This window comes from Oncorhynchus masou, chromosome 10 (genome assembly GCF_036934945.1).
Source record: "Oncorhynchus masou masou isolate Uvic2021 chromosome 10, UVic_Omas_1.1, whole genome shotgun sequence".
Taxonomy (NCBI): domain Eukaryota; kingdom Metazoa; phylum Chordata; class Actinopteri; order Salmoniformes; family Salmonidae; genus Oncorhynchus; species Oncorhynchus masou.
The window spans coordinates 36757446-36781834 of NC_088221.1; the positions used below are offsets into that span (position 1 = coordinate 36757446).

General features: G+C 40.0%; 1 pseudogene; it reads right to left on the minus strand.

Annotated features, from left to right (window-relative positions):
* The window catches only part of LOC135546849 (low-density lipoprotein receptor-related protein 1B-like), a 357889-nt pseudogene that overhangs the window by 300710 nt on the left and 32790 nt on the right, over nt 1–24389 (minus strand).

Below are 24389 nucleotides of genomic sequence, written 5' to 3' on the forward strand. Positions count from 1 at the left end.
TGTTGAAATAGCTGTAATGCACCAAGCTGTCTGTGTATTTTGTGGTGCATGTACTATGTAAAGCCCACCCGCTAGTATTGTTTCTCTTGATCCTTTCTTCTTTGCCCAGTAAGATTCAGGCGTTATCGTTCAGGATGTGTTAACTGGCATACTTCCCTATTTTGTGGGAAGAGAACATGCAAAACGACTAGACGCTGGGCCCAAAGATATCCAAACCAAAGCTAATCCGCATATCTCCTAGCAGACACCAGACCATCTATTTCACTCCCAGACAAAAGGCTGGGTAAGGAGAGATGCCTGCCTTCTGCTCTGTTGCTAAAGAAACTGCCAAGCCTTGGGTACCACCTTAAATGTAGCATTCATAAAGCCTTCATGTGCATTACAGTTATAATGTCCCTTCATATGTTTTTATATATTTTAAGTGCATCATTGAGCAGTCACCTCTAATCACCTCTAGAGATGTTCTATGGCTGGCTGGAGGTTTGTTTGCTCAGTCACAGGTAAAAATATTTTATTTAAATAGCATTCGTTTCACTTATGCATCAGGGACTAACTACTGTAGAGAAGCAGCTACAGAGAGATGCAAAGCAGATGAAAAGTGCATTGCTACACCCATAGGGAGATGGAGTGCAGAGCAATATAACATTTATTTTGTGATTTTAAAGCTCAGACATAGAAGCGGATAAATAGACTATGTACTTGGCCAACAGGAAGGACATGCTTTCAGGTGTTCTCATTTAATTTTAAATGTGTAGTTCATAATTTGGAGAACAATACTGAAGCTATTACCTAGGATATTGCCTATCTTAGGTCATTTTCAACCTAGGATAGGGGGAGGGTAGGTAATAACACCCTGAGCTAAGAATTCACAGAGTAGACCAAATAGCATTTTATTTATTGGTAACAAGGGGAAGGGTATGTAACTATGATATTCATGGTTATTTAATCATTTGTAAATGCATTATAAACCATCAATAAATTGGTCAAAATAGTGCGATTTCCAGTCCTTACCAAATAGTGAGCCACTATTTACCTCCAGCTATTAACCACTTATAAATGCACTTTCAAATGCTTATGATATTGAACCCTTATGTACTGTATACTGTACTGTAACCTTTATTTAACTAGGCAAGTAAGTTAAGAACAAATTCTTATTTAGTTTGACATCCTACACCGGACAAAGCAGGACGACGCTGGGCCAATTGTGCACCGCCCTATAATTGACCCAGGATGTCTGTAGTGACACCTCAAGCACTGAGATGCAGTACCTTAGACCACTGTGCCACTCGGGAGCACACCATGCAACCTTATTTTCAATGCTTGCACAGTTAAACAATTGCTATTTTCTAATTTCCTCATCAGGAACAGAAATAGTTTGTATTCAGACCAATGGTCAGCTCCCACAATGTATTTTTGACCCATGTTTGAAACCCTTATGATGCATTGGTAAATTTACTGTACAGATAGTCATGTCCAATCAATTGAATTTACGGCAAGTGGACTCCAATTAACTTGTAGAAACATCTCAAGGATGATCAATGGAAACAGGATACACCTGAGCTCAATATTGAGTCTCATATCAAATGGTCTGAATACTTATGTAAATAAGGTATTAAGGATATTTATTTTTTATACATCTGCAAAAATGTCGAAAAACTTGTTTTTGCCTAGTTATTATGGTCTATTGTGTGTAGACTGATGAGGAAAAACAAATATACATATTTTTGTAGAATAAGGCTGTAACGTAACAAAATGTGGAAAAAGGGAAGGGGTCTGAATACTTTCCGAATGCACTGTATTTATTCTAGGAATGAAAGCCTCATCTGAAGATGAGAGGGGATGGCAGCCATTTTACGTGCTCTTAAACAATTGTGCTATTTTGTTAATATTTTCACGTTGTTTGAAACTTATTTTGTAACTTATTTTGTACATAATGTTGCTGCTACCATTTCTTATGACCGAAAATATACATCAGAAAAGCGATCACTCACCTCAAACTGGACAAAGATTATTTTCTTTAACGAGTCCGACGCAAAGGATATACTGCTATCTCAGGAACAGGCCCAAATCCCCGTCATTTGCGTGAAGAAAAGACTGAGAAAAGGGTCGGGCGGCCTTCATAGGCGAGTGAGTAAACCCACACTGCAATCCGTTTTATTGGCCAACATGCAATCGTTAGAAAACAAAATGTATAATCTACGATCAAGATTATCCTACCAACAGGACATTAAAAACTGTAATATCTTATGTTTCACCGAGTCTTGGCTGAAAGACGACACGGAAAATATAGAGCTGGCGGGATTTTCCATGAATCGGCAGGACAGAGAAGCAACATATGGTAAAAAGTGGGGCGGCGATGTGTGTCTATTTGTCAATAACAGTCGGTGCGCGATGTCTAATCTTAAAGAAGTCCTGAGTTATTGCACGCCTGAGGTAGAGTACCTTATGATAAGCTGTAGACCACACTATCTACCAAGAGAGTTCTCATCTTTATTATTCGTAGCAGTCTATTTACCACCACAAACTGATGCACTCAACCAGCTGTATAAGGCCATAAGCAAACAAGAAAATGCTCATCCAGAAGCGGCGCTCCTAGTGGCCGTGGACTTTCATGCAGGCAAGCTTAAATCCATTTTACCTCATTTCTACCAACATGTCACATGTGCAACCAAAGAAAAAAATTCTAGACCACATTTACTCCACACACAGAGACGCATACAAAGCTCTCTCGCACTCCAATTGGCAAATCTGACCATAATTCTATCCTCCTGATTCCTGCTAACAAACAAAAGCTATAGCAGGAAGTACGAGTTACTTGCTCAATACGGAAGTGGTCAGATGACGCGGATGCTACGCTACAGTTTTTCTAGCACAGACTGGAATATGTTCCGAGATTCATCCAGTGGCATTGAGGAGTACACCACCTCAGTCATCGGCTTCATCAATAAGTGCATCGACGACGTCGTCCTCACAGTGACCATACGTACATATCCCAGCCAGAAGCCATGGATTACAGGCAACATCAATATCGAGCTAAAGTCTACAGCTGCCGATTTCAAGGAGCGAGACACTAATTCGGACGCTTATAAGAAATCTCGTTATGTCCTCAGATGAACCATCAAACAAGCAAACCGTCAATACAGGATTAAAATTTAATCCTACTACACTGGCTCTGATGCTCGTCGGATGTGGCAGAGTGTCACGACTCCCGCCGAAGTCGGTCCCTCTCCTTGTTCGGGCGGTGTTCGGCGGTCGACGTCACCGGTCTTCTAAGCCATCGCCCCTTTCATTTTCCATTTGTTTTGTCTTGTTTTTCCGCACACCTGGATTACATCCCCTCATCACTCTACGTGTATATAATCCTCTGTTCCCCCCCATGTCTGTGTGTGGTTTTGTTTATTTGTTATGTGTGTGTCGCTTCAGGCTGGTTTTGCGCCGGATATTGTTAACCCGTGGTTTTGTTATTTGTGTGATTTTGTGCGCTATGGCTTTTTCCTTGGTCCAGAGTGTTGACATAGTTGCATCCGGCTGTTTTCCTCTGCCTGATTAAAGTGTGCCTGTTCACTCATCTCTGCTCTCCTGCACCTGACTTCATTTGACCAGTTGCACACACTGACACAGAGCTTGAAAACTATTACGGACTACAAAGGGAAACCGAGCTGCGAGCTGCCCAATGACGTGAGCCTACCAGACTTATGGCTTGGGGGTAATAACTGTTGAGAAGCCTTTTTGTCCTAGACTTGGCACTCCGGTACTGCTTGCCATGCGGTATTAGAGAGAACAGTCTATGACTGTGGTGGCTGGGGTCTTTGACAATTTTTAGGGGCTTCCTCCGACACCACCTGTTGTAGAGGTCTGGGATGGCAGGCAGCTTAGCCCCAGTGATGTACTGGGCCATACGCACAACCCTCTGTAGTGGCTTGCGGTCGGAGGCCGAGCAGCCATAAGACTGCTGAACAATTAATGAAATGGCCACCGAGACTATTTAAATTGACACCCCCCTCTTCCATGTATTTTTTTTACACTGCTGCTTCGCGTTGTTTAATTATCTATGCATAGTCACTTTACCACTACCTACATGTACAAATTACCTCAACTAACCTGTACCCCTGCACATTGACTCGGTACCGGTACCTCCTGTATATAGCCTTTTTATCGTTATTTTATTGTGTTACTTTTTAAAATATTTTTTTACTTTGGTTAATTTTGTAAATATTTTCTTCTCTCTTTCTTAAACTGCATTGTTGGTGAAGGGCTTGTAAGTAACTATTTCACAGTAAGGTTTACACCTGTTGTATTTAGCATGTGACAAATAAAGTTTGATTTCATAATATTGGTGTGGTTTGCTAGTTTTGAAGAAATTCCACTGACTTTGTGAGATCTGCCCATCGGTGAATTGCGCTGATTATAAAGACGACCTAGAACATGCCCAGAATGTTGTTTGACACTTACATTGTGACAGTGCATAGTGAGGAATCAGGATGGGCGTGGATATAAGAAGTGTGCAAAGGCCAGACAGAAGAGTTGGCCCGACTAACTTACTATCTAGCTAACTAGCTAGTAAATTAGACACAATTGTGATAACTAGCTAAATCCTTTAATCTGGTGTATCTAGCTATTAGTGTTAGCAAGTTAAAAACTAGCAATTATTATTAGCTAGCAGTGGATATCTTAACTCGCTAAGCCTAAATGGTATAAATCATGATTATGATTATAGTAGAGTTGTATAGCTAGAGTGTCTATGCTAAATTGTCATAAATTCCTCTTCTCTCCCACATATTCTCATAAGGTCTCAGACTCCAGGATTGGAAAATAAATTCTTAACCAGAAAGAAACAGATGACAACACAGAAGGGGACCATGAGACCCTATGCAGTGTATGATATACCATTTTGTAGCGCTGAGTCTCTACTTTTATAAAATGTAAAAAAAAAAATAAAAACATTTTCACATTTTTCCACATAAGACCACGTGGTGAGTCACATATTGTATTTTAAATAGTTAATATGTTGTCCATTTCTATTCTGACTTGTAATGTTAAGTGGAGAAAAAGACATGCCCTGTTAATCTGAATTAGTTAGGCTACACATACCAATGATAGGTTTTTTAAAGGTCGCTTATATATTGCATGTTTGAGGAGATTATATTATGTTATACATGTTTGCAACTCATTAATAAATGAGCTAAACATATCTATTCAACAGTTATACATGTTGGTAACTCAATTGTTAATGGTCAGTGCATTGCCACGTTAAAATAAGGTATCATTTTTGTAGCTATAAATGTTTATAACTCAGTTATATAAATGTTCATAGGTCTGTGACTTTAAAATAAGGTATACTTTTAGCCGTTATAAATGTTGGTAACTCAGCTATAAATATTGATAGGTCTGTGACTTTAAAATAAGGCATACTTTTAGCAGTTATACATGTTGGTAACTCAGCTATAAATATTGATAGGTCTGTGACTTTAAAATAAGGCATACTTTTAGCAGTTATACATGTTGGTAACTCAGCTATAAATATTGATAGGTCTGTGACTTTAAAATAAGGCATACTTTTAGCAGTTATACATGTGGGTAAATCATGTATAGATGATTTTAGAGTTCACTCAGAGCTTAGACTTACTTATACGCCAGTGGAAGAGGCAGAGGGGAGGACAGCTCATAATAATGGCTGGAACGGAGCAAATGGAATGGCATCAAACACTTGAAACCATGTGTTTGATGTATTTGAAACCATTCCCCTGATTCCGCTCCAGCCATTACCACGAGCCTGTCCTTCCCAATTAAGGTGCCACCAACCCCCTGTGTTATACGCAGTATTGGGTACCTCATCACTACATTCATGAGAAGATTCAAAACTTTTTTTTAAATGTTCAGTCAATTAGTGGTGGGTATGAAGACCAAAACATTAAACGTTGTGAGAGGATACCTCCTCCACTGTTTCACCAACCAAAGGTATTATGGTTACCATTTAACACCAGAGTATTCACTATCCTTGAACTATCCCAGAGAAGTGGTAAGTGTGTTGGAATAATCTGGTAAGGGGTAATGTGTTAGGAATGATGATTGAATAATGTCATAGATGTACATTTGACCAGGGAATCAGGGTTTCAAAGGTGGAGCAAGACACATCATGAAAACCAACCATTTCTGTTCCTGGGACAGAGTACCAATGCATCACACCTCACACCCAAAAGTGAGAAAATAACTATTGTTCAACTTTGCAACTATTGAAAATAAAATAATCTTAGGTAAATATTGGCTCACTATTTGGAAAACACTGACCAGTTACTGCACTATTTTGAACAATGCAATATAACTGTTTATGAATGGTATATAATGTATTTACAAACAATTAAATAATCATTAATAACGTAATTATAACCTCTTTATAAAACCTTTACAAATGTAACCTTATTGAAAAAGTGCTACCTTTTTTATCTAAGGAAAGATAAACCCATCATCCAGCTGACCGCTAACCTAAACCGTCTCTCAACTAACAACTAACCTGGCTCTGAGCAAACCATAAACTCAGCATTTCCCAAACTCGGTCCCAGGAACCCCAAGGGGTGCAAGTATTGGTTGTTGCCCTAGTACTACACAGCTGATTAAAATAATTAAAGCTTGATGGTTAAATAAATGAGGAGTTAATTTTTTGAATCAGCTGTATGGCGCTACAGCAAAAACCAAAACGTGCACCCAATGGGGTCCCCAGGAAACCCTGCGCTAATCTAACCAGCTCTGAGCAAACACCACAGGAGGTCACACAGATGGCCAGGTATGGCCTGCATAGTGTCACTGTGCACTGTGCACTGTGTCACTGGATCCTGTGCCAGCACAAACATGGCTGGTGCTGCTTCACCACAGAGCTACAAAAGGGGCATGCCAGACTAACAGTGATCTCCCCCATCTGGACTCATTATAGGCTTTCCTTCTGGGATATGCGTGGCCTTTGTATCTGGGAAGGCCAGCCCTTTAACAAGCATCTCCATTCCCCTACCCAGCCTCCCACGTTAGCTCTCAAGGCCTCCAATTAATGTGAGACCAAATTAAGATGCTGACCCAACACAGAAGCCAGGGCTGTCTCCAGCCTGTAGGAGCTTTAATAAGCATGGCATGGCGTGGATCTCCCCTGCTCCCGTATTAAAACACTAACCCATCCTGCTCTCTAATCACTGTGGGTGTCCTCTGAGTGGGTAAGCAGAGTAACAAGGTTCAAACATTCAAATGGACCAGAAGTTGCAGTAAGAAGAGACGTCACAAAGCATTTTCTTGTAGCGATCTTATAAATTATAACACACCAAGCAATTGTCTGTAGAAGAGAAGAACAATACTTTTTCTTGAAGTGATCTTAAAAGTTATGAAGTTATCCAAGTAGCTTTAAGTGTGTCAGCTTGAATGTGACATAGAACTGTCTAGATCCTGACAGTGTAAATAGTCATAAAAAATGTGCGAAACATGAACATGTACATGTTAGTTTGAAGGCATATAATCCCATAGCTCAGGAATCAGGCTCAAATGGGACAGGAAATATTGTTAATCCCTCAAAGCACAATCTTCTGGGGGATTTCAGAAACGGGTACTCCACAAATTTTCTGACATGCCCTTAAATATTAGAAGAAATCTCCTGGGTGTGTGAGTGTCAGAATGTGAATCTAACCCCACACATTGTTATTTCAGAATCCACTCGCGAGGAGGAAAATCCTACATAATAGGATTTGATCTCACCAGATTGTCTAAGCCATTAGGGAGAGTAATGATATGACTGACAATATCTCACCATACTGCGAATAAACCGAGTGAGATGCATCAAATATTGATTGTGAGAGTCTGTCATTGTTTATATGGCGTGTGTGTGTGTGTGTGTGTGTGTGTGTGTGTGTGTGTGTGCGTGCACGTAGCCGTGTGTGTGCGCCTGGCATGCAGCTAAACTGGCAAAACACAAAACATGAGTGAAATGTGTAACTTGTCAAAGAGTTGGACTTAAAAGTTTGGAATCCACATCTACAGTAAACTAAACATTCATGGCCTTATTCTTTTATTATATGCCTTCAATTGCGTTATTGCATCAAATCTAAGCTAACAGGATGCAGTATATTAAATAGAGTGAGAATGTATTTCTTATGTTATGGGTTCCATAGTTCCCAGAGAATATTTATCTGCTGAGCTGAGGTAGAAGACAATGCAGCCTTTAACTTTGAAAAGTGTTCGCCTGCTTTAGACAGGGCTAAATCATGAACTCCCATTAAAACTGAATAACTGAATGCCATTACCTACATGGAACACTGCACCACTGATAAACAGTGTAATATAAAGTTCAATTAAAGTAAAATAAACTCTTGACTACAACTCAATCAGTGCCTTACAAACAGCCATATGAATTGTAATGATAAGAATGAACCAAACAACACCATAAAGCCATAGTAAGTGTAACACAGAGTTCATATTGCAAGCAATTTACCCCTTTTTCTGTGAATATTATACAATTTCATTAGACAAGTATGATTTCAATCAATATGCTAATAGTTGCCTCTAAAAGGATGGTTCGTTCCTTCAAGCTACAAAGAAAAGCAGGAAATTATTTGGACTGTATTCATGGCTAGTCATTTTAGTAACAGGGACGTTGTCTCTTATCACAGCCTCCCTCGCCCTGGTGGATATTGTTTGTTTGTTTGTTTGTTGGAATTGTTGGTAATGAAAAGTTAATCAAGTGAGATAATTGAATGCTGTTGAGAGGTAAAGAGAGGGAGGGGAGATGGCTTGTGTGACATTGTTTCTCATTACTCTGTGAGTTAAAAATATATATATATTAAGAAATCTATTGTTTCTAAAAAATAAATACAATTAAGGGATAGGAAAAAAAGAATGTAATTTGTATCACTTACAGCCTGTCTAGGTCCACTAGATGATGAAAGGTATAACTACAAAATGAAAAACTATAAATGCAGTTTGCCATGTGAAGTTGCTCCTAAATGAGAGCGGCTCTCATCATTTAGACATAATGTATAACACCTAACTTCAGAATAGGTATATTTTTTATGAAATGTGTTTTAAAAGGTGACTGAACATTTAAAAAAAATCTCCAATATGGCTGAGCAGTGCAGATAGACAGACAGACTTCTGGCAGGTGGCAAGAGGTCCATATTTCTGTGCATCAATTTGAGATGCACCTGTCAAAATAGTGCAGTTTTGAAGGCAGAAGGCAGCAACACCTTATCACTGTAATATTTTAAGACATCTGGAGTCTTATTATTGCAGTCATATTTCTCTAATATGAAGCCAGTGAAGATGTTTCCGTAAATGTAATGGGTTCAGGATGACATTGCACATCCAGTGAAGTCTGTGTATGTTTAGAGGTAACTATTAGTGCTCTCTGTAAAAGGAGTTGTGCATTCTGTAAAGTATGACTCTCTTGTTTGCCTTGTACAGTATTACATGCCTACTGTACCTTAACTTCATGTTACAATTATTTCCATTACTTCAGAGTCAATAATCATGTGGCTGAATTATCGGCTTCCAAATAGGTCAGATCAGGTTTGCAATGCATAACTGCAATCAGACCCCCTCTTACTCTAGAGGGGGAAGGAAAGAACTGGTGGGGGGTTAACAACTCACGCCCTGTTGTAAATCAAGGGATAAGATCCAGGCTTGCACTCTCAAGAGTCTCCAAAGGAATGTTCTTTGTTTCAACAGATTTGTACCCACTGAAACTTTAGAACACTAATGTACTTTTGCTATTTTGTGATGTAATTACAAATGTTAAACTTGGAAAGTATACCCACTACATGTATGACGTTTCCATACTCTGTTGTGCATGTAATATGAACAATGATTAAATGGTTTTTGTTAAGAGAGGGATGTGATTTGAGAAGCTATAGGAGATAATTCACTTACCTAACTTTGCACAGTGAGTATTTAATGCCCGGAGTGAGGTCATCGAGCGTGACAGCTTGCAAAAAAACGCCCCTTTTGAGCAAACTGTATGAATAATGGGTTAAGAAATGATCATACCAGACCAGAAAGATGTGAAGCTGTAGCTGCACATTTAAAGTGGTTTGAACTTTGAATCTCAACACGAAGTGTCAATGATATACTCACCTCCCGGACAATCACTGGTACGCTGATTAACTGTCCTACGTAAAGTATCTTTGAAAGCGAATTGAAGTAGGACCATCCTGTTACTCTGCTCAAACCATTGATACGGCAGGCTAGGAAATTCAACTCTGTAGTTCTGTTCAGGACGACACGACAAGTCAGCGGATACCGGACAACTACAGAGAAGGACAATGATAGAAGACTTGTTGGAACCATTTTGGACAATCAGAGACTTACAAGCATGCCGCGAAAAGGCCCAACCCCCTTTCCAAGGGTGCCCTGTTCACCAAGAGACCCCGGGCGAACCCAGGCATTTCACATAAATATATTAATGATTTCTTACTCAAAGCGGCGGCGGTTCGTGTGCAAAGTATATGGTAGGTGAGAGTAGTTTCTGAATGTGCCAGTGTTAAGTGTCTCTGTCCCTCTCTCTCCCTCTCCCTCTCATCTTTAACAAGCATCAATGTTGTTGTCATTCCACTAGGGACCTGTTTTCAGCATATTACATCTCCAGTCAATAACCGGTGCAGAGTATGTATGTTTATCCTGTGTTTCCATTTAATTAGCTAGTACATACATAATTAAACCAATTTGTGTATTACTAAATCATAAGTAAGGCTCTGGTTTTTGCAGATGAAAGGAGGTTATGACTGTTCAGAATGATGATAAGTTGACTGTTTATAGGTGTGATAGGCAAAGACCTTTTCGAGTTTAATACGAGAGATGGTAACTGTTTAAAGAACCGCTCTCGTGGTGCCCCAGATCCTAATGAGTTAATTGTTAGATGATTAATTTAATCGGGTAACAATTAAACATAGTTAGGTAATTAGATAAATAACAGTCTTCAGATTGATGTAAAGTCAAGTCACGGCACAGACAGGGGAAGACAGGCCAGGGCACACGGTGAACAGATAAGAACAGGTTGAATCCAAGCAGCAGTACAGCAGACGACCAGAGTAGGTGTCACACCCACTTGGGAGAAGCCTTTTTCGGGAGGCAGATTCCTTGTAGAAAATCCCTCTGTCCACCATATCTTTCCTTGTAGAAAAGGAGGTTGTTAGCTAGCTATATCTCTTCAGTTTTGGTGAATGGTTCTTTACGATGTCCAAACAAAGTTGTCCTGTGGCTGTTGTATTTTGGAGATTGTGAGGAGGATATATTCTGATGTGATTGATCAAAGCAACAATATTGTTTCTTCTTGGTAACTTACAATTGAAGGGTCCTGGCTGCATATCAGTTCAAAATAGAGATGAATCCAGGAGGTACTGTATTGTAATGACCTCTGCACAGATGGAGGGGGCTTCAAAGGCATCTGCATTTGGGTGGGGGAGGCTGTGAAACTCTCCTGCCATTGTTGGGCTCAAGGGCTTTGACACCTCTCACTTCACACCTCAGTGCTAATTGATCTGATCTGTCCTAGCAAGCTTGGTTGAAAGTAAAATAGTAAAATATATAATTGTAATTTATTTTTCTTCTTTACTTTAAAGGTAGCTTCAGACTAAACATTACTCACTAAGTTCTAGGTTGGATGGTGTTTTCAGCTTTCTTATGCTTATTTTGCTGGTCGTTGGTTGGCCAGAGAATTTGCTGTATAGACCTTGGAAATAAGAATCTTTGGTAGTAGGAATCCTTCCAGGTAATTTTGTCCAAATTCAGGTTCTAGGTTTGGAGTTTTATTTGGAGTGAAGGTTATGTTGTGGAGGGTAGAATCCTGTATAGTGGTAGTATTAGTAGCAATAGTAGTACTATAGTAGTGGTAGTAGCAGCAACATGGTATTACTAGTAGTAGTAGAAGTAGTAGTAGTAGTAGAAGTAGTAGTAGTAGTAGTAGTAGTAGTACCAGCAGGCTAGTATGACTAGTGGTAGTAGTATTAGTAGTAGCAGTAGTAGTATTTTCAGGCTGCTAGTAGTAGTAGAAGTAATAGTAGTATTCTTCACTACTATCATTATCATTATCATTTGGTCTTGAGTAGTTAAATGGTGTGTGTAGTTTGCTGTTGTGATATTGTGGTTACAGTATGTGTACAGTATACTGTATATTAGTACAGTAGCCAGCTTGCTGAATGTTCTCTTCACTGCACCTGTAGACTTCAGGGAATGAAGTTACCTCAGGCTACTTTACAGACTGTACTAAGCAAACAGAGCCAGGTGGCTCAGTTGAAAACTATGATCATGCCCTGTGGTCCTGAGAAGAAGTTCCACCATGCACTGCCCAGACTGGAGTATGTGATTAAAAATAAACACATTTTCTGAAGGTGAGAGAGAAGGGTTTAGTGCTTTTCCATATGGGCACCTTGGTATTATGTCCTCCTGGGATTTAGCCATGTATATTCATAAGAGGAGTGGAGAGGAGGTAGCAGGAAAAGTTTTGTCATAGACCCAGCTGGTTCTATCTAACTTCTCTTAGTGACCTCAATTCCTCCTCTGTTCATTCTGCTGCCTCCAAATGAGCCTGCTCTGCTCTCACTGCTATCTATGTGCATAATAGTAGAATAGAACATATGTGTCCCAACCTGAGCTGGACCTAACAGAAGGTCACTGCCACTCCAGTTAAATTAGATGCTTTGTATTATTCCATCCTCTGGAATCACTAAAAAGGCCAGAAAGCAAAAACAATTCCACAGTCAATCCCTGTATGGTGCCAGATATGAGTAATTTGAGGATGAATATGACTGTTAAAACAAGAGCCAGTGCCACTGTTAAAATGATTGCATTGATTTTTTGTTTGTAAAAAATCTTTACAGTCCTTCAAACAACTTCTTAGCAAATGGATTAGGTACATTCTGGTTGACAGAACATGGCTAGATAGCACTATTGCATTAAGGCCAATGACAGCCCTGTTGCGGTCTATAGGCTATATACAGCAGTTAAACTGCAGACTCAACAAATACAGTATGAAATCACTTTGGGAGTTGATATTCATTCAAAATCAAACATTTTAAGAGGGTTTAAAAAAATAAACACATGCAATGCTCTATTACAATGTCAACCACTTTGAGATCGATATTAATGCAATTCCTGTCCTGTCCTTCTCTCAGCCAACACACCAAGCCAATTCATCAGAGCCAACATTATGGTATGCTACCAGAGCAGAACATTGAATTTAACAGAACAGCCAGAGCAATGTCCAGTGGCATCACAGTGAATGGGATGGGGCGTTTAGACTGTTTTCAGCCATTCAAATCTAAAGCCAAGATCATCACCTTGAACTGACACACAGTGTGACTTGTATGTCTTCCAGGTCAAAGTATTGGCAGAACTGGAAAAGCCGACAGCAGCTAACGGGCATCAAGTCAGTGCTGCCCACCGGGTGGGCTTTGTCAGTATCACAGTAAGCCAGGTGTCTATAGAAGATTGGTGTTACATGCTGCTTTAGAATGTTGTGAGCAACAACAACCTGTATACAACTGACCTGCTGAGTCAGCCAATAACCTGGTCTGTTCCTGACAACATACCTGGGTAATAGGAAGTGACCTTGGCACACCGAGGGCAAATTATAAAAGACAAGCTGCAGTACCAAATTGAAACCATACTACGCTAGAAAAGGATACTGGACTTCTGCACTATTATAGCAATAAGACTAGAGCTTGATTTTGCTAAAAGACATACTGCAGTCTAAAAATGGCTATGTTACCACATGCTACACTAAGACCAGTGCTGTTACTGTGGTCCATGGACTGCTAATTGATGGGAATAAGATACAACCAGCTCTTACCTCTACAGTGAACTCCTTCATCGAAGCCATCCTCACAATCTATTGCTCCGTTGCAGAGCTTGTTGAAGTGAATGCACTTCCTGGTCCCTATACACTGTATGTGATTCAGGGGACATCTCTCCACCACATCCCCCGCACCTGGAACAGAGAAGACAGTCACTGTTAGCAAGTTCATAAGCCGTGTATGATATGATGTGTGATACAAGTCTATGTTCATCACCTGATTATAGGTGTTCGATTCTGAGGAACACCCAAGGGTGTTGCTTTAATATGCCTTTGATAATAAACCCATGGTTCCAAACCAGCTCACTACAAAATCCTCGGGATGTGAGGTTGAAACGTCGCTATTTAGGCAAATGGGTAATAAATTACAACACTATCACTATACCTAATTAATCATATAAGCATTTATTTTTATGACCATTGTTTGTATCCACTGTTTTGAGACATATTATTTTCATACTCTATAAGCTCTTCCCAAATAACTATTCCCCCACTACGGAAACAAGATTACCATTCACAGCAGCACATCAGAGTGCAATATATAGAGGCATATTCCTGAGTATGCAAATTCTGTTTACACTAGACAGTATTGTTCTTTAGACACGGTAGATGTTCAGTGAGCTACAATGCGAAAGCCATACTCCTGAACCACACAGTAGAACCTATAACAATGTAATCACACACACACATGCATCCGCACGCACACATGCACACACCGTAAGCACAAAACGCACGCACACACGCACAGCGAAAGAGCAGCTGTTTAAGGATTCATGAGGCATATAGGTGACCCTCATCTGCGTGGCAGCAACCCACGACAGCACATAAAACACATCTGCCCCAAACAGCCAGCACTGTAAATGTGTTATATCACACCTAACTACAGTGGTGTCAATTACCATAACGGCAACAATAGCCTTTTAACAAGGAGATTTATTGTTACATGTGACAGGATCTCTTATCGATCCCCAGTGTTCCTCCATGTACCTCTGTAGAAACTCGTATAAAACCAAGAGCACTTGAACCATCCTCGCTGAGGGATTACTTATTCACAGCTTTCAATTACACTTCATAAGGCAGGATGATGCCACAATTAAGGTGGCCATTATTACAAAAGGGTTCTGTCATTCAAGGGATTTAAGATTTGTGAGATTTGTGGGAGCAATAGAAGTGAGACCATAATGATTCCCTGTAACAAAGCCATGGTCTCTCCTCTCCTCTCAGGCCTGCTTTATTACATTTAATCGAAATTTGATCTTTTTAGGTCTCTTATTACTATGACATATCGCCCCAGCCTCGAGGATATGGTAGATTTAGGGAAAGTCAAATATAATTGACCTCTACTCTGATAGTTCATATTTCATACATGAGCAAAATGGCAGCCCAATCAACTGGGCTCTTTTCACACTTTTCCTCTGAGACCTGTGTTAAGAGTCAATCTTTTAGGTTACATTTTACCTATCCGTTTTGGAATGAAGCCTACATTGCACACAATAGGATGTAATCTTTGTTCTCGTATAGAGTAGGCTATACAGTATACTAGGAAAGCAGTAGCCTAAACCAGGGGTTCCCAAACTTTTTTACTTACTGACCCACCAATTTCTGTCTTTCGAGTCGAGTAAAAAAAAGTAAAAATAATAATAATATATATCTTGGCAGTAGAGAAAAATGTGCAATTCCACACATCCTGCCACGGAGCTAACATAACATTTTGCCGTTTTAAAGGCAATTTCCTACAATTCTAAGCATTTTGACATGGCTAATCTTGTGTTCTTATGATCAAACATTACAACATAATCAATGGGGGCCTGAATGTCCAGCTTTTATTTTGTTCATTGTAAATTCTGAAAGACTATAGGCTAAGGAGTCAATCACCACCTTCCGGAGACACCTGAAACCCCACCTCTTCAAGGAATACCTAGGATAGGATAAAGTAATCCTTCTCCCCCCCCCTAAATGATTTAGATGCACTATTGTAAAGTGGCTGTTCCACTGGATGTCAGAATTTGTAAGTCGCTCTGGATAAGAGCGTCTGCTAAATGACTTAAATGTAATGTAAATGTATCATTGAAAAATATATAGGTCCATTGTGTTTTCTATTTAATTTCTATATGGTATTAATCGTTTACGTTTACGTTTACGTTTTTCTACATTGAAAATGTATTTCCCCAGAAAAAATGTTGGGGGGCAATGTCATCCAGTGACCGAAATGGACCCCTGCCACGATCCACAGTTTGGGATCCACAGTTCAACCAACATTAGAAAAGAGGTGCATTTTAAGGGAAATAGGTGAAACTCTTTAACAGAATATTCACTAGTAGCCCGAATAAATGCTTTTCAAAGTGAACACCATACAAACAGCAAATGGTAACGCTTTACTTGACACCCAGTGTCATAACCATGTCAAAATATGTCATAACAGTTGACAACTTGTCACAACCTGCCATAACATGGTCATTACACTGTCATGACCCATATATTTACACCTGTGACATACATTGACATATACTGTGACATATATTGTGTTATTTTATGTCTGGAATGACAAAAACAAATATTTGACATTTTTGTCATTTACCAGATGATCTTATCCAGAGTGACTTACAGTTAGTGATTTCATCTAAAGATAGCTTGATGGGACAACCACATATCACAGGTATAGTGTGTACACTTTTTTCTCAATAAAATAGTTATCAGCAAAGTCAGTGAGTTCCTTAAAAACCTATGCAAATCCAAATGTGATTTCCACATTAAAAAAGACCCAGCTGCTTGGTCTACACAGCATGAACGTGAATAAAAACCCAATTGAAGGTTAAATTAACACATGCTTGGGTAATATAAACAACCTGTCACATCATGCTGGCTTGCAAAGAGATGTGTAATTCCTACTGAAATCCATGCAGGGTTTGATGTTCATATTTAATCACCCGCAATCTGCATTCAGAATGACTGCCAGGGTTGGAGAGACTAAGCTTTCTAAAGCATCTAATCTGGAACAACAATTTCAGCAACGGGCACAAAAAAATCCAAGCAACATATTGTATTAGTTTAGAAAATGTATGTCATCAATTAATGTACATGCAAAAACATAGATATTGAAATAAACAATCATTTAAGTCAACCTTCAATAGAGCATGCTGGGAAATGGGTGTGGTGTTGGTTAAACAGGTTATTAATACCAACACTGGTGTTATTTTACATAATTTTACATGAATGTTAATTCAACTATTGCAGAGTTAATGGTTATGTAGGCCCTTGATTGCCTTAAATAATACATTTAGAATGATAACATATTCGCTCAGGATGTCACTTGGTGAAGTCCATAGGACTCAAAATGGATGAATGCAACAACCATATCTCTGTCATTAATTAACAAATGGCACTCTGCAACTCACATGAAAGGCAAAAACTCTGGGGAAAAGGCTTTACATCAATCAGTGTGTTATTTCCAGCATCTACACAGGTCCACACTCTCAGTGTTAATTTAACCACTCTCAGTCTTGATTTAACACAGGATCATTTGCTGTGTAAGAATGTGTAGGTCTCTGACAATATCTCCCAATCCTCTCCCTGTGTGCACTGATAAAATGCAATGAGAGAAAATACTGAATATTCAGTGGTTCTGATCCACCATGCAGGAATACACAGATGGTCTTTCTACAGCTGAGAGATGATGACAGTCATTCTACATAGCACAGCACAAAACTACCAACCACATTCTGCTCATTATGGTGCTGTGGGGTCTGTGGAAAAGTTTGCAAAACTAAGACTTCAAGACATCAAACAGTCAGGTACGATAAAGTTTTAGATAATTAAGTATGACACATCTTCAGTGGGTAGATGTATGCCAAGCTGTAGCTCCTGTAACTGGTGTCTTAGTTAACCAGGTAGTGATATGTAAGTCTCTCCAATTACTGTAGATGAGAGTGGCACAACTCCAGCCTCACAATAATTGATTAATAAAAGAATCATGTCAAGAGATGAAACAGCCATGCAAACTTAAATATCACTTTAATCAAAACACAAAGGACTATTTACGGATGTTTCTATCAATTACATGAAAATGAATGTTTGTAGCCTGCTGCTGTAGTGGAGTTTATTTATTTACAGGGCGATAACTGTAGTTAAACATGAGCATTATCAATAACGGGTCCTCTGCATAACAATAGGCATACTGTTCATAGCATTGCACTGACTTATTAACACCTTTCTAATCAAATCAGATGTTATTTGTCATACAATATGTGAAATGCTTACTTACAAGTCCTTAAATAAAAATGCAGTTAAAAAAAACAAAAGTTTAAAAAAATACTAAACTAAATAAACTAAAGATTTAAAAAAACAATATAAAAGTAACACAATAAATTAACAACAAAGAGTGCAATGTGTCAATGTCAATGTGCAGGGGTACAGGTTAGTCGAGGTGAGTCCGATTCTGAGCAGTTGCCTTACCAGGCGGTAATGCTCTCGATGGTGCTGCTGTAGAACATTTGAAGATCTGAGAAGACATGCCAAATCTTTTCAGTCTGCTGACGGGGAATAGCCGTTGTCGTGCCCTCTTCACGACTGTCTTGGTGTGTTTGGACCATGATAGTTTGTTGGTGATGTGGACACCAAAGAAGCTCTCGACCTGCTCTACTACAGCCCCTTCGATGTGAATGGGGATGTGCTCGGCCCTCCTTCACTTGTAGTCCACGTTCATCTCACTTGTCTTGATCAAATTGAGGGAGATGTTGTTGTCCTAGCACCACACTGTCAGGTCTCTGACCTCCTCCCAATAGGCTGTCTCATCGATGTCGGTGATCAGGCCTAACACCGTTGTATCATCAGCAAACTTAATGATGGTGGTGGAGTCGTGCTTCACCACACAGTTGTGGGTGAACAGGGCGTACAGGAGGGGACTAAGCACGCACCCCTGAGGGTCCCCTGTGTTGAGGAGCAGCGTCACAGATGTGTTGTTTCATACCCTTACCACCTGGGGGCGGCACATCAGGAATTCCAGGAACCAGTTGTAGAGGGAGGTGTTTATTCCCAGGGTTCTTAGCTTAGTGGTGAGCTTTGAGGGCACTATGGTGTTGAACACTGAGCTGTAGTCAATGAACAGCATTCTTACATAGGTGTTCCTTTTGTCCAGGTGGGAAAGGGAAATGTGGATTGCAATATAGATTGCATCATCTGAGGATCTGTTGGGGCGGTATGCGAAATGGAGTGGGTCTAGGGTTTCCGGGATGATGGTGTTTATGTGAGCCATGACCAGTATTTCAAAGCACTTCGTGGCTACAGATGTGACTGCTACGAGTTGGTAGGCATTTATCCAGGTTATCTTGTCGCTCTTGGGTGCATGAATAGAAGTAATTTTACTCATCTGATAGGCTCGTGTCAATGGTCAGCTCATTTTTTATAAGTATTCAGGTTAGAGTCCCGCTCCTTGAAGGCGGCAGCTCTACCTTTTAGCTCAGTGCTGATGTTGCCTGTAGTGCATGGCTTCTGGTTGAGGTATGTACGTATGGCCACTGTGGGGACAACGTCATCAATGCACATATTTATGAATCCGGTGACTGATGTGGTATACTCCTCAATGTCATCGGATGAATCCTGGAACATATTCCAGTCTGTGTTAGCAAAACAGTCCAGTAGCTTAGTTATCAGACCGCTTCCGTATTGACCGAGTCACTGGTACTTCCTGCTTTAGTTTTTGCTTTTAAGCAGGAATCAGGGGGATAGAATGATTGTCAGATTTGCCAAATGGAGGGCAAGCGAAAGCTTTTTACACATCTCTGTGTGTGGAGTAAAGGTGGTCTAGAGTTTTTTTTCTCTGGTTGCAGGTGTTACATACCGGTCGAAATGAAGTAAAACAGATGTACATTTTCCTGCATTAAGTCTCTGGCCACTAGGAGCACCGACTCTTGTTTGCATATGGTCTTATACAGTTCATTGAGCGCGGTCTTAGCGCCAGCATCAGTTTGTGGTGGTAAATAGACAGCTAAGAAAAATATAGATGAAAACTCTCTTGGTAAATAGTGTGGTCTACAGCTTATCATGAGGTACTCTACCTCAGGCGAGCAACACCTTGAGACTTCCTTAAAATTTGATTTTGCACACCAGCTGTTATTCACAAAAAAACACACACTACCAGTCCTTGTCTTACTGGACGTAGCTGTTCTGTCTTGCCAATGCATGGAAAACCCAGCCAACTGTATATTATCCATGTCGTCGTTCAGCCACGACTTGGTGAAACATAAGCTATTACAGTTTCAATATTCTGTTGGTAGGATAGTCTTGAACGGAGCTCATTCAGTTTATTCTCCAGTGATTGTAGGTTGGCAAATAGGACGGATGGTAGAGGTGGGTTACCCACTCGCCGGCGACTTCTCCAAAGGCCCGTCTCCTGTATCGCCATCTCCTCTTCATGCGAATGACGGGGATTTGGGCCTGGTCTGGTAGCAACTGTACATTTTTAGTTTCCGACTCATTAAATATAAAATCTTTGTCAAGTTCGAGGTGAGTAGCCACTTTTCTGATATCCAGAAGCTCCTTTTGGTCATAAGAGACGGTGGCAGAAACATTATGTACAAAATAAGTTACAAATAACGCAAAAAAACACACAAAATAGCACAATTGGTTGCGTGCCGGTGGTTGCGTGATAGAACACAGGAAATGAGGGCTCACCCAGGTTCCAAAGCCATCAAGGGTCATATCCCAACCAAATGTTGCTGTGAAGAAAAAACTATTAATATCATTCTCAATAACAGAGGGTGCAGTGAGAGAGAGACTATTGCTGCCCAAGGGGCTGAGGATATCAAATGTTTTCCTATGAACAATGAGCTTCCAAGGAGATAAGTGGGTCCACTCTATTCAGTGCAACGGAAATCAGTTTTTTGTTTTTGTCCTTTCCATTAACTTAAAATAATATATGCAATGTCATTTGCTGGTGTGAGTCCACTTACTGCCAAAGTAAATCTTCAATCTCCGTTATCCCTATCCACATAGTATTTTAAATTAAAAACCATGGTGATATTTACACTCTTTGGAGGAGAGAATAGTGAGAAATCAGCTGGGACTGGGCTAGCTAATCCATCTATTTAATGTGCAATGAAAAGCCTTCTGGCTAAAATTTCATAAGCTATGTTCATTATAATTATCATTTTAAGTCAGAGCTCCACCACCGGTATGTGGAATGATGAATTCTTGGAAGAAATTTATAGAAAATCAATCAGTAGGGATGCTCATTGAACTCTTCTGTTCTAGATTCGTAACGCTCATGCCTTGTGATTGCATGTGTGCCAATGGATTCCTTTTCCAACCATGTTGATGATTAAGGTCACACATCGCTAGCTCTCCTTAGCGCATAATGTGTATTCTGCCTCTGACTTTGGAAACAAAAACGAATAGAAAAAACTGTTAGACCTGTAGATGCTAAGTACCAAATCCTAACTTGAGACTGACCCAGTCATGCCAACGTAAGACATACCACCACACTCTCTTGCAAGCTACTGTTTGAGAATTCAGCAGAGTTGGGCCTGGTATAGCCTGGAAGGGAGACCAGCGGGGTTGCTGCTTAGTGAGGGCAGTAAGGGGCAATCATCCCTCTGGTCAAAGCAGACACCAATGCCTCAGGGCAGTGATCAGGGAAACTGCCCTACAAAGAGTTCAATCTTGTGGATTGGACAGTAAACCAAGGTCCTGACACTGAGTGGTTATAATTAAACCATGGTAGTGAGAGTAGGAGAGCGTTGTGGATGAATTCCAAACCTTACCCTGGCCACATAATCAGCCTCCTCTTCTCCTCTCCACTTCTCTCCTCTACTCTCCTCATGATAATGGACCTACATTCGTACAGTTCCTTGACTGTGTCCAGCTTGCTAATAATCACTGAAAGGTAAGCTAGTCAGACAGGGAGCATTGAAGATTCCAAAAACAATGAATAGAGGACAATTTTGACGGTGAGTAAATATATAAAAATTCTAGTGCGGCTGTACGGCCCTCGTTGCAGACCGAACGTGGCCCCCGGGGGAAAATGAGTTTGACATCCCGGATTTATAAAGTCCGTCTGAAAGAGTACTATAATTGCCAGTTCATTTGTTTGAAGAACAGATCTAGGAAAACAATGGTGGGTGTATATTAGGTTTGGAAAAAAAGACATGTAGCTTCCGACAATACATAAGAGAATATGGCTCCAAGGGTAAACCTAAAATGAACTCACAACGCTAACTTCAATAGCCTCAACAACCTTAAAACTACCCTCTTTTCAAATAACCTTTTCTCCCCCAGTGACCTTCAAGTCGTTGACATTTGAAATGTTGCTTACAGCCAGAAGGAGATTCTGCTCTGTATTTTCCTGCCCTTAGGACAAAGGAGGCAAATTGTTCTGATGACATATACGGGCTGAGGTTCCATTTCATGGTTTCGTGGTCACCCATGAACATTGCCTCACTGCTTCAGTTAATACATCAGTATCATTTCCTTCTGTTCTCCACTCATTAGAGAATACCTGACAAGGCTTTAAACCAGTGCCTGGTTTCCATTGCAATAACTAGAGCATCATGGGGTTGACCTGAACCATTCTGTGCTGGCTTGGATAAGTTATTTTTGATTTGGTCCTATAGTGTGAATCAAATACTAGTGTGTTTGGGTAGAACATGTGAATATAAAGAGTAGCATCCTGCCCTGTCCTCACTTTGCAGAACCCCTGGATGGTAACTAGGTCTCATTAGTTGATGTTTGTTTACTTGTTCTTTGTGTTTAGTCTCTTTATGAATGGCCCCTTCTTCCCCCACACTGTGCTCTTGGTTTAAGGGCAGGAGACCGCTTAGAGTGTGGGTGGGCCAGTGATTCACTTTAGCTCACTTCTCAGAAAAATATAATATTTTGCAATATTTTTATGTTATTGTACTATTAAGGTTTGCATCAGGAATAGTCTGTTTGTATTCTTTCTGAGAGGCAGTGGCATTCATGTTGTCCCTGTTAATGTATCTTTAAATGTCAACCAGATTAGCTGCAAGCCTTTTGGTCCATATGTCATCTCGAGTCTCCTCAACATTACTATACATTTAGATGTTGCTTTTTTCTTCCCAGTGGACATCAACAAACATCTATGATTAATAATAACTATATAACTAACTAGTTGGAGCATAGTTTCACTATGCAAATAAAGTGTGACCCAAAACTGAGACGTGTGCATTGATCACAAATCCAATGTAAATCACATAGAGAATTTAGATATGCACATTTGTGAGAGAGAGAGCAGAGTAATGTCATCAAAATGCAATGAAATGGAGGCTATCACTTCAATAAACTTGCGAGTATTAATACATCAAATTCAAAACCACTTACTGTACTATAAAATTCCCATACATCAGCCTCAAGCGGTGATGACTGGGGCTGGGGCCAATTCACAACAACTTACATTTAGAAAAAAATAACACAAAACACAGCAGCACAGCAATCACAAATAAGTCAAATTAATTTAAGGGAAGAAATAGTAGCATAATTTGTGTTAAGGGAGGAATCTAAATGAAAACGCACAAATCGAATTGTTTGGAGGGAGGGTGGGTGGGGGAGACTTCAAATGAATAATATGGTACATTATTTAACGAAAGGCTTCAACCAATCTTGTCTACAAGCTATTTGTTTGGAATACATTGTGCAGTAATTTTTTCATGTCTCCTGGCCAATCATAGAGGGAAATCATTTACAGATTGTGCAGTCTATCAATAATCTGTCAATCAATACTTTTGGCACAATCATGTACTGTACCGTTGTAGTGCCATTCACATAAATGTAATTCATTGCCGTAGTTTTAGAAGGCTTGTATGTTGCAGCATTGTGTGGGGTATACATATTAGCATAAACATTAGGTACAGTAAACTATAGTTGAACTCAATAACAGCTGGCTATAATCCAGCTTCCTGGAAGATAATTATCTGATTATAACCAGTGTTTTTATGTTGCCTATAATAATTGGTTTGGCAATAGCACTATTTCATAATCTAACTGTGTTTACACTACTGAAAAACAAACCAGAATAGGAATTATTGATTTATGGTCATTACAATACATTATACAGTTTATTCTGAAGTACAGAGGTTCAAAATGCATTTATCCATGTTGTATTACTAAATAGAATATTTTTACAGGGAATCAATTCATTCTCTTGGTTACTTTTGGTGGCATAGCCCTTATGTGTTGTCTGTGTTTGTACTGACTCCAAGCACACAGGAAGGCCGAACACGCCCCCATTCACAACGACGGGGCTGTAGTGGAGTGGGTCGAGTTTCAAGTTCCTTGGTGTCCACATCACCAGCAAACTATCATGGTCAAAACACACCAAGAAAGTTGTGAAGACAACGCCTTTTCCCCCTCAGGAGACTGAACAGATTTGGCATGTGGCCCCAGATCCTTAAAAAGTTCCATCGAGAGCATCCTGAATGGTTGCATCACCAACTGATATGCTACCAACTGACATCACCAACTGATACCAACTGCTCAGCATTCGACCGTAAGGCTCTTCAGAGGGTAGTGCGTACAGCCCAGTATATCACTGGGGCCAAGCTTCCTGACATCTAGGACCTAC